The 13,793-nt window shown below is 46.9% G+C and overlaps 1 long non-coding RNA gene across 1 annotated transcript; it reads right to left on the bottom strand.

The window, feature by feature from the left end:
- Positions 1 to 1,259: 1,259 nt before the first annotated feature.
- LOC147654245 (uncharacterized) lies at positions 1,260 to 5,883 on the bottom strand. The gene is made up of 2 exons (XR_015284779.1): positions 5,726 to 5,883; positions 1,260 to 3,685 (listed from the first exon to the last, which is right to left on the bottom strand). It is a non-coding gene; the product is annotated as an uncharacterized LOC147654245 (long non-coding RNA).
- Positions 5,884 to 13,793: the final 7,910 nt, after the last annotated feature.

Here is a 13,793-nt window from a genome sequence, read left to right on the forward strand (position 1 = left end):
TTAGCCAAAGTAGCTGTAGTTTAATTTTTCTGGTTTTGTACAGACAAGTTAAAAATCTTACAGACAAGGCTCAAAGTTTTGGCCTGAACTCCCAGAGGACAAAATTTATTTTTCATTTACTATTGCTTCCCAAAACACTCCATGAAATAAATACTTTGTTGAATGTTCAGGTAGACTTTCCCTTTTAATTTGATGAATTCCATATACATTTAAGAATGGAGAAAATGTTTTTTTCTCTTGTAGTAGGGATGATGTGACAACCAAAAATATTTGTTCTTTGAAGAATTTTCCATACCCTTTCTCCCAAACCCACACTGATTTATGTGCCATTTGCTGTGAATCACAGCACCACAGGATAGTTCACCTTGGGAGGGAGCTTGGGAGGTCTCTGCTTCAACCTCCTGCTCACAGCAGGCTGGCTCTGAGATCAGACCAGGCTGCTCAGGGCTTCATCCAGTTGAGCCTTGAAAACTTCTTAGGATGAAGTGTTGGCTCCTGTCCCAAAACATTTGTGACTTTCACATACAGCAGAGACAGAGGCAGAAGAGGAGCCAAGTCACAGAAAGGGTTAGGACCATAGGGAGGGCTGGTGACAGTCAGGAGAAAAGGCCTGATCTCTGGTACTCACATTAAGTCAAGAGAAGCCAAGAAACCGTTTCACAAACACTGCTTTTATGTAGTTCCCAGTTTCTGCAGGAGCAAGACAGCTATGCAGCCCTTCACTGTAGGCACATCTCCCTGGGAAATGTGATGTCATGTGACGGTGAAGAAGACAATCTCATAGCTCCCTTGCCAAAACCACTCAGGCACATTTAGGTTGTGGCTGTGCTGAGAGAAGCTGAGTACATTAAAGCAGACAAGATTCTGCATTAATCTTGCTACCTCATTTTGCTGGATGAAAAGTGGATTATGGCTATTAGCATGTGATGGTGGAGCACTGCCCCAGAGGAGGAAAGATAAGAGGTGCTGCTGCTTGACGATAATGCCTCTCAGCTACAAACTGCAAGTGGTTCTAGTATGTGGATGATTTAAAATCAGGAGCCATGCAGGACTGGCAGTGTTTGCAGTACATTTGTGCCCGAGCACGCTGTGCTGATGACACTCATCTTCAGCTAACGCATCGGTTGCGTTCAGAGCCTGCTCACGGCAGCTTAGAGCTAACAAACGTCTTGTCCTACTGTCTCACTTACTAATGAGACCATTTGTTTCTCCTCTGGAGAAGGTGAAAGCATACGCAGTGATTTACGCCTAACACAATATTGTAGGGACAGCTTAACTTTATTGAAACCCAGTTTATCTTAAATCAATTGGGTAGTTGTTTGAATTCACACGCACAATGCTTGTATTGTTTTCACTAACTCAGTTTGGAAATGGCTCTAGCTAAATCAGGGCATCCCCTGGTGTGATATAATGAGGTCTCTCCACAGATGAGTTACACTGATATAAAGAAGCTATACAGGAATGGTCAATGCAGCACAAAACTGTTTGTAAATAAGCCTTAAGGCACAGCAGATTTAGATAGCCTGCTCAGGCATTTGCACTGTTTTAATTAATTTGTTTTGTTAATTGAATTCCATTAAATTACAGAAAGTTTTCATTTTAGACAAAGCCTCAGGCTCTGATCTTCCATTTGGACCTGTCAGTAGCACCGGGTGAACTGTTTTTGGTGAATGCTTCATTTGCAGCAGCACAGCGTTGGTCATCACCAGGCTATCACCAGTGAGTATGACCCAATTTGCAAAATGGTTTCCCTGAAAAGAAGTTTTGGGCTGATGATGAGGTGGTCTCCTATTTACAGTCTCTGAGCTCTTCTAGGTAAGGCCTGAGTTCACTTTGAATCATCTGCCCAAGGGGATGTGAACTGATAGCTCCTCAGCTGAGCTAAAAGGTTTTCTTCTTCCTCTGCCTTGAGAGCTGTGTGTCCTGCTGTGCCATTTCCTGTAGGCTTGGTTCACAGAGAAGTTTGGAGTATCTTTTCCTAGACTAAGGAAAATTTGAGAGAAACAGTGGGAAAGCAAGAAGAACATTTTGGCTGAAGTCAGGAAACAGTCTTGTTGATCTCCCATCTGGGAAGCATGTTGGATGGCTGTACCTTCTCTGAGAAAAAGCTGTGGTCTGTGCTGGCTCCTCCTTAGACATGAGGTGACGTTTAATCTGGAGTGGAAGAGACTCAAAAGGGGTTTTCTCTTGAAAATGATGATACTGTGAAGATCTGATGTTGAGATTGAACCCTGTGTTCAAACTCATTGGGTAATTGTGTTTCCGCCTCTGTCTCCTTGCGCCATGGTAAAAACAAGCAAACAAACAGCTAGGAGTTTTGGACAAGAGGGTAAGTCACTCCAGCTGGGATGGTGGACCATAGAGCATACAGAGCATAGCAGTTTTTTCTGTGAATTGTGTGGCTGGAAAATGCAAGACAGGACCTTCACATCACATAAAAGCATACAAATGTAATGTAACTTGATGACGCTTTCTGTGAACAGTACCTATTTTCTTAGAGTGACAAATACGAGCAAAAAGACATAATCCAATGAGTAAACTGCAGCATTTTCTTGGGAATTACTCCCTAATTCCTGCTTCAGATTTCACTTCAGATTTCAGTGATGCTGGCGCCTCTTCTGAGGGTCTAGAAATTACCTGTGCCCCATGGGAGTAGCAATTTGGGTGACTAACCCTTGTGTTTTCCTCCTCAGGTATGCTCTCTGCCTACATGACACCTTCCTAGGGCAGCACATCTCTAGGGATGCCTTGTGGCACTGGCACAGCCACCTGCCATTGGAAAGGAGATGTGGTACATCCCAGAAAACACAGCCCCTCCACACAGTCAGGTTCAGGGAACAGAGAGCCTTAATTTGGGCAGGGTTGTGGTACATCTCAGCTTGCTTATTTGGTACAAAGTGGGAAATACCTGGCAGGAAGTGATAACTGCTTTGATAACCAAGTTTCATGTGATTGCAGCTCTGAGATGCTGTCAGGATGATGTGAAACCCCTTCCTTACCCTGGAGCCTGGCCCTCTGTGGGGAGGGAGAGCCCTTCATTTCACTAGTCAAGGGGTAAGACAACAGGAGGTGCGTAGCAGGTGGAAAAGTTGGGTATTTCCTGGGATTGCTGATACTGGCGTCCTCTGGGTCGAGGGCTGGACTGCAGACAGGGCTGAGCTCTGCAGCCTCCAAGGGGTTTGTGCTCTGCCAGCTTTGGGAGTGATTGTGCTCCTGGCCATGGCATGCTGGTGCATCGGGTGAGGAAATACACCAGCACTTCCTTGGAAATTTTGCTTATCTGGTGTGACTTGTCACTCTGGTGTGACTTTTTTGTTGTTCTGACTTGTCACTCTGCAAGGACACGCGTCTGGCTGCATCCATTGGGCTCGGGCTGGGGCACCGAGTCCCATCCCGGATGGGACCCCCGGGCCTGCCGGGACATTCCTGCAGAGCTGCCTGTGACCCGACGGGTCTCACGGGTGGGGCTGGGGTGAGCAGCGATTCCTCCCGGAGCCAAGAGCTCCTGCGGCGCCGGGCACAGCCCCGCTCCCTGGGCACGCCCAGGGCATCTTCCAGAAAACATGCACAGCTGGAGCCGAGCACCGAGGGGTTTATGCCTTTAGGACGGCGCCGTCTAGCGGGCCCTGTGAGTACTGCTGGCCGCAGTTTCACTGTGTGCTTCCGTCCGGTTCGTGAGCTCTCCCTAGGGAGAGAGGAGAGGGAGAGGGAAATTGTTGAGATGTGCCAATGCAGATAGAGCAGATGGAGGGGAGGGAGAGTGCTGAAGTCCACAGATCTGTGCGGTGCTCTTGTTCCTGCAGAGGTGTTAGGCAAGATGTGGAATTTCAGGGCCAAAGGGTAGGAGAGACAAAAATTACTCACTGAAAAAAAAAGCGAACTTGGAAAGTCCTGAACCACCTAATGTTATTTTGAAGTTGTCTTTGCTTTGAGTAGACACTGGACTACATGACCAGCAGAGGTGCACCGAGGTCTAAATTATTTTGTGATTCTAATTTTGCTCTGTGTCTGCATTTTAAAACAGAATTCTCCTTTGATGATGTATGTCTTTTGGCAACCGTATTACTGGTGTTAGCCTCATAAAACTGTCTAGCATGGGCACATTCCAAGTGTTACTGGGGGTCATCTCCTTTCCTTGGAATTACAGACATTTTCTGACAGCTTTGGAAAATAAAGACTATACTGCAGGGTACAGCTGTCAAATTAGGGCTTTGAACAGTGACTGCATTCTTGAAAGTAAGTTTTAAGAAATAGAAAAGCATATTTTCTGATCACAAAACTGGCCCCACATGGGACAGAAATGAAACCGTTTTAATTTTGAGGGAGAAGGACACAATGGCTATTTCCTGGCTCTGCAGAGTTTATAGCAGTGGTGTTACTCCATACAAGCGAGAAGATGCAGAAATTTCTGAAAAGACAGCAAATGCATGTTCCAGGAACACTTACAGTGAGTAATACTTGAATTTATGAAAAAAACCTGCAAGGTTAGTTAGTGCCTTCTATTAGCACAAGCAATAAGTAGAGGAAAGGGTTAGTTAATTTTTGAGATCAATGAACTTGAAAGGTCAAAGTGCAGGTGACATTGTTTGTCTCCCCTGCTTGCTGAAAATGTGGTCTTGCCAGAGATTTTGTTCCCTGGGGTTCGGGGTTACCCATGACTATTTGAGGGTGCAGTGACTGAACAGTGATCAGTGCAGGCACATGAGAGAGGATTGAAACAGGGTTGGGCCATGTTGCACTGGCCAGGGTGCCCTGCTCAGCCCCACTCTCCTTCCCTGTGCACACAGTGGGTATGGGATTTACCACTTCCCCCACATTTCACAGCAGGATTTGGAGTAGCTGCCTATGCTCAAGTTCATAGAGGCATCAGGAAAAGAAATCATTGTGGTTATTCTGCATAACCAAGGCGTAAGAGTCTGGGAGAGGGAAAGGAAACCCATGTCTGTGGCTGTCTGCAGCGTTACACGGCTGTGGCACTCCTTACTCACTAAAAGCTCATTTGGCCTTCAGTAGCTTCCACAAGATTAATGCTTAGGAAGCATTAATGATCTCTGCAGAGATGTGTGCGATGTGGGGCATGGCAGATGCCCAAATTTGAAGTCACACCAAGTATCAAGGTAGAACCACACCAGACTTCTAGCCCTGCTGGCTCTACTCAATCCCCAGTGGCTGGATTTTCTCTGGGGTGCCATGTGCCCCTGTGTGCTCCCCAGGGCAGAGCAGCCCCTACAAAGGCAGTCGGGAAGGAGCTGGTGTGAGGCTGGTGCCTGGTTCCCAGTGCCAGTGGCAGAGATGGACCTGTTGCCACATGGGCCAAGGTCCTGCATACCCTGTGAGCTGCCAAGCTGAAAACTGGAGAAGAAACAAAACAACTGAATTTTAAAAAAGAAATCCCCTCAGAAGCAATATAAAGAGAAGGATTTGCACTTGCCTGTGCCTTCTAATATAACCATAAAATGGAGCAATTTTGCATACTTACACTTCTATTCTACAAACACCTGCTGAATATTTATTATAGTAATGTCTCTTGTGCCTGTCTGTTCATAAACAGCTCAGTACCAGTGATTTGAGCATTTATTGCTTTAAACTGAAACAAATAGTTACTGAAAGTGCTTATTGGACACAAATTCCCCACATCTTCAGCAGAAAAGGTGATTAAGGGACAACTGTAACTCTAGAATATGATAATGATGCCCTGCTTTGGGAATGAGCCATAATTAATTACCTGCCTTGGAGTGATTTTATTCTTGCTGGTGGGTTTCAGACAAGCCAGCTCCCAGGTGCACTTCTCATTTTCTCCATAGGAGGAGTAGCATCTGTGTAGTTGAACTTATCATTCATTCCACAGCTGTAAGTCCTGAATCTCTAATGGTCTGTAAGTGCCTGTAGGCAAATGCCTGGAGGTTAAGAGCAAGGAATTTGCATGTTTGCATGTAGGCAAGAGAAGAAACCAAAGGAGTGATGGTGTCACTGGTGATGTGGCACCCAGAACTGTTCCCTGCACTGAGGTGAGGCCGCCCCAGCCCAGAGCAGAGCAGGACAATCCCCTCCCTTGCCCGGCTGTGATGCTGTGCCTGATGCCCCCCAGGACAGGGTTGGGCCTCCTGGCTGCCAGGGCACTGCTGCCTCATGTTCAACCTTCTGCCAGCCAGGACCCCCAGGTCCCTTTGTGCAGCGCTGCTCTCCTGCATCTCATCCCCCAGTACATCCAGGGCTGCCCCATCCCAGGTGCAGAATCCAGCACCTTCCCTTCTTGAACTTCATCTGGTTGGTGATTGCCCATCTCTCTCTCTCTCTTTTTTTTTTTTTTTTTCCTTTTTTTTTTTTTTTTTTAATTATTATTTTTTATTGGAAGTAAGAACTTCACAAAAAAGTCAATTCCCTCCCTCCCCACCCCCGACACCCCAAAAGAGGCGCTTGTCCTTGGTGGAAGGATAACTGCCTACTCACTCCTTTGCTTGGGCTTCACAGTTATGTGAACATGCCTCACTAAGTCCTTCTCAGTCACATCTGTGGGATGGGGGTGCTGATTAAGACACCCAGGTCATGAAACATGTGCTTTGAGCAGAAACTGAGCTGGATACCTGCCCTGAGTTCCTGCTGATTCCCAGGGAGGCAGCACCTGAATTCTGGAGCTGATCAGGCCATGGAAACACACTCTACTCTGGTTCTCACTGGCAGAACTCCCTCAGTCCCTCAGGATGCTTGTCCTGATCACTCCATCAGGGCAGTGACCTGCTCAGACAGGTCATACAGACCCATTATCATGGGATCTGTAGTTAGAAAAAAATCACAATCTATCTTGGCCAAATTTCTGTCTTCTCAGAATGCATTTCCTTTGGGGTTGTACTGGTTTTGCCCAACTTTTCTTTTTAACGTGGGAAGGTGAGAGGAGGATTGGTGTAGCATATAAGGCCAGTGGATCCACACCAGGACTATGACTAATTTTGGTTAGACTATCAATGGACTATCTACTGTTTCTTGGCTGAATTTTCTCTGGAAGTGATGTTTATGGGATCAGGTCATCGTGCTCTCCCTCTGTGCTCTCCTACAGGTACTTTTGGATTCAGTTGCAACCTCACTGGACAGGAAAGTAGATATATCAGGTAACCAAGTAATCCAAAATGTCAGCACATATTTAGTGAAATTAGCTGAAGAAGCTTGGTTTCTTATGTAGGCAAAAAAGGAGGTTCTGTGTTAAGAGACACCAGAGAACCCAGCCCAGGTGGCTGGGATTGAGAGAGAAATGCTGGATGCTGGGACATCCTGGTTCTGCTGCTCACACAGCTGTGAGAGTCAGTGTGAGTCAGTTCAGTGGTGGGAAAACACAACCCAGACCACCTCCAGTCCCTCACCAGCAGGGCACTGCTATGAGCACCAAGTCCTGGTCTCTGCTGCCATTTGTAAACAGCTGCTTTGAGCAGTAGGGGTTTAGAGGAAGGTCTGGCCCCTCTTCTTGAATAGGGGTGGTCAATGACTGGGCCAACAATGCCTTCAGCATCTAGTGGAAGAGTCTGCTGGACCCTAACTGGTTGACTGGATGGTTCAGCCTCGGCCCAGACACTCCTCTGCAGGCGTAGTTTGTGGTAATACTTGGGCACATGTGTTGGCTGTACCCGTTTTTTTCAGAAGGAGGGAGGCAAGTGGGGACAGAGAGTCTTTCTGTGCTCCAGAGGGGATCATCATCCAGTGGGACTCAGAATGTGCCATTGCAGAAAGAGAAATAGAGCACCAAGCTGTTAATCCTATCACTCTGCTCAGAAAAATGTGGTAGTGTTTAAATATGGTGTTCACCTTCTTTTTCCCCAAACTGGGTGCAGAACTGAGACAGATGGGTGCAGTCTGTATTGACAAGGGCAGTCGCTCTCTAAGAAAGTGTTTCGTTCATCCATCCATCTGCTTAGTATCCATGCAACAGCAAAATGGAGCAGCTCTTGCATATTTATACCCTTGTTCAGCCTGCGGCATTATGAGAGCCAAATGACACGAACACAGGGACACTTGCCCATTTAGAAACACTCCAGCAATCACAGCAGGATAAATGCGAGCTGAATGTTATAATTTAATTTTTGTTAATCAGTGGTAGAGCTGCCCTTCAATATAAGAGGTGGTTCACACATCATATTGAAGCAGAAAGCACAAGACCAGGCTTAGGACAGGATAGCCTTTGGCAGGATGAGAGGGGCTGTGAACAGCTTATTGACAGCATGGAGATAGCCAGGGATAATCTCAGGGCTTCTGAGCCCTTCCTGAATGAAGAGACAGATTAAAATTACTTCTATGGATAGTTCCCAGACATAGGAAATTGTGGACCTGCTAAAATATTTGCCACTATAGCCACTACTGTGTAAAGGAACACTGGCTCACTGGATTTTTCATGCTGCAGCAGGATGTGTATAACCCACTTTTCTTGTGTGTCCAAGGTACATGCCCATATATGTGTACAAAAGAGATTATGGTGGATAGAGGCAAAGCAAACACCATGTGCAGAGGCAGAAATGGCACTTTTTTTTTTTTTTTTTAATTGCCTCTGGAATAACATATTTAAGAAGGGAAAAAAATGCTGTGCAACTGCAGCCAGAGAGAGGAGTGAGAAAATGTGAAAGGAACAGCCCTGCAGACACCCAGGCCAGTTCAGGAGAGGCAGAACATGCCCCAGCTCCAGAGCAGAGCTCTCCAGCCCCTGTGATCATATTTTCTCAAAAGCTTGAACTGAGGATATATCTCACTGGGGACTATTTGCATTCAATTTGTTGTGATCGGTGCTTCAGTTGCTGGTTGCCTGCCATAAAGTATGGATGGGTCTGGTCAGGAGTAGCTGGAGATTTTGAACAGGCAAGCACCCTTACAGGCATCTGGTCTTTTTTTTGGGTCAGGCTTTACAGTTTGTTCCTTTTCCAGCTCTTGTGATTTAATTAATTTGAGCTGTTGTTCTTAAAAGGCACTAAAGTTCACCCTTCTGCCAGCATTTGTGTTTTCACTTTAAGTCCTCTGCTTCATGATCTGCTGAAATTCCCTCTTCTGTTTCTATCTCCAATGTTCTGCAAAATTTCTGGCCTTAGCCTCAACTTTGAAATACTGCTTTTCTCCATTAACCTTCTTTTCTTTGGAGCAAAAAAATCAGTGACATTGCTGCTGCTTGGATTGTTTCACAGACCTTATTCTTTCTCTTTACGTCTTCTAGCTATCTGTGCCTGGTAAAATTGTTCTGCCAGAATGATTTTTCTCTTAAGCTAGAGCTGAGTCAGATGCTGTTGATTTACGGGTTCAGTAATTGCCCTAGCAGTTGGTACCAATTCATCCATCATTGCAGGTTCAGTTTTGAACCTCAGTGTTAGATTGGTGTCTTGGCACCTCCTGCATGAGAACTGCTCTTGTATTCAGTACCTGCTTTCTTGATTAAAACCACCCCCTCTGGTCCTTGCCCAGCTTTCTCTGCCTTCAAACTGAACACCTGCACCGTGTTAGGGAGAGAAACAGTGCCTCTGCAGTCCTCTGCAGTGAGCCCTGCTGCTCTCCCCCAGCTTCTTCCCCCGGTGCTGCTGACACTGGGATGAGGTTTGACACTGCTGCAATGGGGTTGTGATCATTCCCAGCCATTCGCAGGGCTCTTGCAGTCCCACCACTCCTGTGCAGCAATATCCTCACAGTCCCGGCAGCCACCACACAGCTCTGGCTTGTGCCAGGCTCTGGCTGCAGTCTGGGTCAAACCTGTTCCTGCATTTATACCCTTGTTACAGCAGCAGCTCTGTGCCAGCTGTGACTGGGGACGTGAGGAGGGACAGGGGTTCAGAGCTTTGCTGAGGAGAGGTCAGAGGGGAAAGAAGAACCTGGGGGCTGCACATGAGCCAGCCTGGGATCAGACCACCTACCTCCCTTCCCTTGCCCAGGCATTAATATCCCCCCTGGAATCTTGGAGGGCTGCAAACACTGCCTGGACAGCCATTCCAAAGACTCAGTCATCCTCTGGCAAACCAAAGCTTCAGATCCATGCCGCTTAGTCTCTCTTGCCATTGTCCTCACAGGTGCTGGTTGCCAAGCTGGATCCTGATTTCAAGTATCTGCTTTATTAGCTCTTGTAAGCCATCTATCACATCTTGCCAGGGCTTGCTCCCACACTGGTGTGGATGAGGACCTCTGCCACAGAGCATGTGTGTTTCTGTCTCAATTCTTTAGTAATTCAGTCTCTTATTTAAAATCCATCTTTCCTTTTTCTAGAATTGCAATTTTCTCTCCAAGCCTTCCCTTTATCCTTTTTAGTAGTCAATGTAGCTTTAACTTTCCACCAAGCCCATTGCCAACAACCTCAATAAGTCCTGACTTTAGAGCTCTCCTGGCACTGTAAATGTTTCTTCTGCTTCCTCTGGAGCACTTTTCACCCATGCAGTTCACCAGCTGCTGTGGCTGGGCTCACACTGCATGACTCAGATCCTAAACTTTGCTGTGTCTGTCTCCTCCCTGGGAGCAGCCTTGTTTGTACCTGGTTTGTGGTGCTTAGCACAGGAGCCCCAGAGAGAAATGAGCCTCCCCTGGGGTCACTGTTTGCATGTGCAAGGTCGCACAGACCAGTGCAGAACAAAGCTTGTGTTTGGTAGTGAACACGAGCTGCCCCACTGAACACAGGGAGTTACCAACCCCCACAGAGCACCCAGCCCTTTTGCTGCTGTACAGCCACCACCTCAGGGGAAGGGCTGGTCTCTGCAGCCCCTGGGCACATCCTCCATGGTGCTGAATTTCCTTGTTTCACCTCCCTTTTTGCTTCTTGAGGGTTTTATACCTTCCTGTGGTAGGGCTCTTCTCACAAACCTTTGAGCTGGTAGTGATGCCATCTCAGCTGTCCTGTGGTGTCACCTTTGTGGCTTTTCCTGGCTCTCTTCTGCAGATGTCCCAAGGCTTTCTGGTAACCCTAATAGCCACAGCAACCCAAGCCACAGACACACAGCCTCAAGGATTGTATCAGAGCTTGGTCACAGACAGTTGGCCCCTGAGGGGTTGAGAAGATGACAACTGAGATTGCAGACAGAGGCTCACATTCCCAGTTGCTGCTGGAGACACTGCAGCAGCTGCAGTGGACAGAGCTCTGGTGACCCCCTGCTCAGCTCATATAAACAAATGGGTGCTGCTGATACCAGGTCTTTGGGACCACGACTTCTCATTCCTGCGTCCAGGACCATTAGTTCTGGGACAAGGACCTACACTGGTGAGCACTAGGAATGTCAGTAAGATTTTTTTCCTCCTCCACAGAACAGAAAGGTTTCCTCTGAGCAAAAGAACTGGCAGTAATTGCGGTGTATCAGCAGGATGTTTGAGCAGCAGTGATTATAGGAGTGCAGTAAATAACAGGTTTGAGCTGCAATGGTGCAGAGAGAACTGGAAGCTTTACGTTTTGTCTGTGTACAGGCTGGGACATCACTTTTGTAGCTGCAGATCAAGGCCATCTGTATGATTTACCTTCTCCTCCTACTGTCTCCCTTCATTAAGGGAAATCAGTCATCCCACTGCTCTATGATTTATGGCTTTATGTTTTGCTGGGAATGTGTTACAGAGCAAAAAATGGAAGTTTTGATGTATTAGTAAAACCAAACTTGTCTGCCGAGGGTGAGATTGGAAGAATTTAGTTTCCTCTTGGGTAAAATCTGATATATTATAAAAATTTTCATCCTCCCCTCTTATTCTTTTCTCTTCCTCCTCAGCTCACACCTCGTTACAAAGAGAGGCCTTGAAACAGGTGATGGACTAGGCCCAGGCTTTTCCCAATCTGTCAGCCTGTTCTGGCACACCTTGACCTACATCCTGCAGTTACCTTAAAAGTGACATTTTAGTGCTCTGTGGCAGCTCTGCATGAAGCCATGGATGAATGGATGGATGGATGGATGGATGGATGGATGGATGGATGGATGGATGGATGAACCAAGCTTGAGAACCCAGCCCTGTCTCAGGCTGCCTTGATGGCCTTCAACAGCTGAGTGTAGCTGGCATCATCCATGGCCAGCTGACCATTCAATGACTCCAAGGATGGAGATGTCATCCATCTGAGCAGCAGTACATGGTGTGGTCAGTCTTTATCTTCACCAGGTTCATCCAAAAGAAAAAAGGTTCATCCAAAGAAAATCTGACCAATGCAGGATACATTGCTCTGGGGGGAAATGGGAAAGGAGTTTCCTATTGAAGTGAAGGCCCAAGGTCACAGCCTTGTCCAGTCCAAGCATGCTGGATTACTCCACACCCCATGTGCTCTCTGCTCTAAACATGGACATAGAGTTTTATTTTTTTTGTTGGAGAAACAGGCTAAGGGGTAGGTATGGCTCTGCTTTGGCACTGTTGTCTCTTTCAGAAATGGAGCCATCATCTCTTCCCATCACATCTCTTAAACCTTGCTGACTAACCCTAGGTAACCCCCCAAACTTTCATGTACCTCATCATTTTTCAGCCCTGGTTTACAGAGCCTCATAACTATTCCATAGGGACACCTGAGAAGGAGAGGAAGAGGATTTGCCTGCCACCTCAAGCAGGGACCTTCCTCCATTCCTGCCTGTCTCTTAGGTCTCCTCCTGTCGGCAGGGGAGATGATAGAGAATCCTCTATTCCTGGGGTGTCCTGGGGTGCAGGTGCTCTGCCTCAGAGTGCCTGGGGTGCTCCACAGGGGACACAGTGTCCATTGACATTAGTACTGTGTGTGGTCAGACCACGTTACATCTCTGTGAATGTGGAAAATTCTATTTTGCCTCCTGCTAAAAAGACAGAAGGTACAATGTTTGTCTAAACCTTGCCTCCTCAGCCACAGCTCATACCCCAGCCATTGCAGCGCAAGGTTTTCCTTTATTTCTTCTTATGTGGCTCAGAAACAAATAAAATTTCTCAATACCTGAGGGAGAAGAGCAGGTGAATTTAATATGAAGCATTTATAAATTCAGCAGAGCATAACAACAGCTGGACCCTGTCTGTCCAGGCAGAGCAAAGCATATTCAGAGCAGCAGAACTGCACTGGGACAAAAGCTGAGCATCATGATGAGACTGCTGTCTCAGACAACCAGGGAGAGGTGGACAGTGAGCCAAGGACACGTGTAAGCAGGGTCAAGAGGTCTGCAGTCCCTGGGCAAGCAGTGACTGTCCAACACTTCCATTGCAGCCTTATTCAGCCTCTCTGAGCAGGCAAGCTGCCACAGCCCCCAGCTCAGTTCATGCTTCTTTCCAGAGCTCTGGCAGGTCCATCTGGATGGCTGGTCTCCATGCTGTGCTCCTCAGGCTTGCCCCCAATCTGAAGTTCTCCACTGCACTTACCCACATGTGGAGTGGCCACTGCCCAGCCCTGGGCACACAGGTGGTGGAAGGCACATGCAGACCTGGCAGCTGAGACCCATTCCCGGTCTCAGGATTCACAGGTACCCTCTGGAAGAACAAGCACCATTTCTAATACCTTCTGCCAGAAAGGGATCTGCTGTACCTGCCAGAGAAACTCAGAGAAGTTTCTCTAGGCTCCTTAGGAAAAGCAGAGGACCTGCCAGTCTGTCACTGAAAACACCTTAAAAGAAACAGGGTTGAAAAGCTGCCTGTATTGACTTTATACAACTGCACAGCTGTGAAAGGAAGAATGCTGAGCTTGAAGTAAAACCACAGCATTGTCATGTTCTTCTTGAACATAGGTCTGCATTACCCTGTTGAAGCACTTGCTTGATTTATTGTTTAGAGTTTAAATTTTTCTAAACCTTGTATTTAAGCTTTATTCTTTTAGGCCTTTTAATTTTTGGTTGGTTTTTTTCAGTTTTGTTTTTTTTTTTTAAGGCCAGCCAACC

This window comes from Cyanistes caeruleus, chromosome 3 (genome assembly GCF_971803275.1).
Source record: "Cyanistes caeruleus chromosome 3, bCyaCae1.hap1.1, whole genome shotgun sequence".
NCBI classification, from domain to species: Eukaryota; Metazoa; Chordata; class Aves; order Passeriformes; family Paridae; genus Cyanistes; species Cyanistes caeruleus.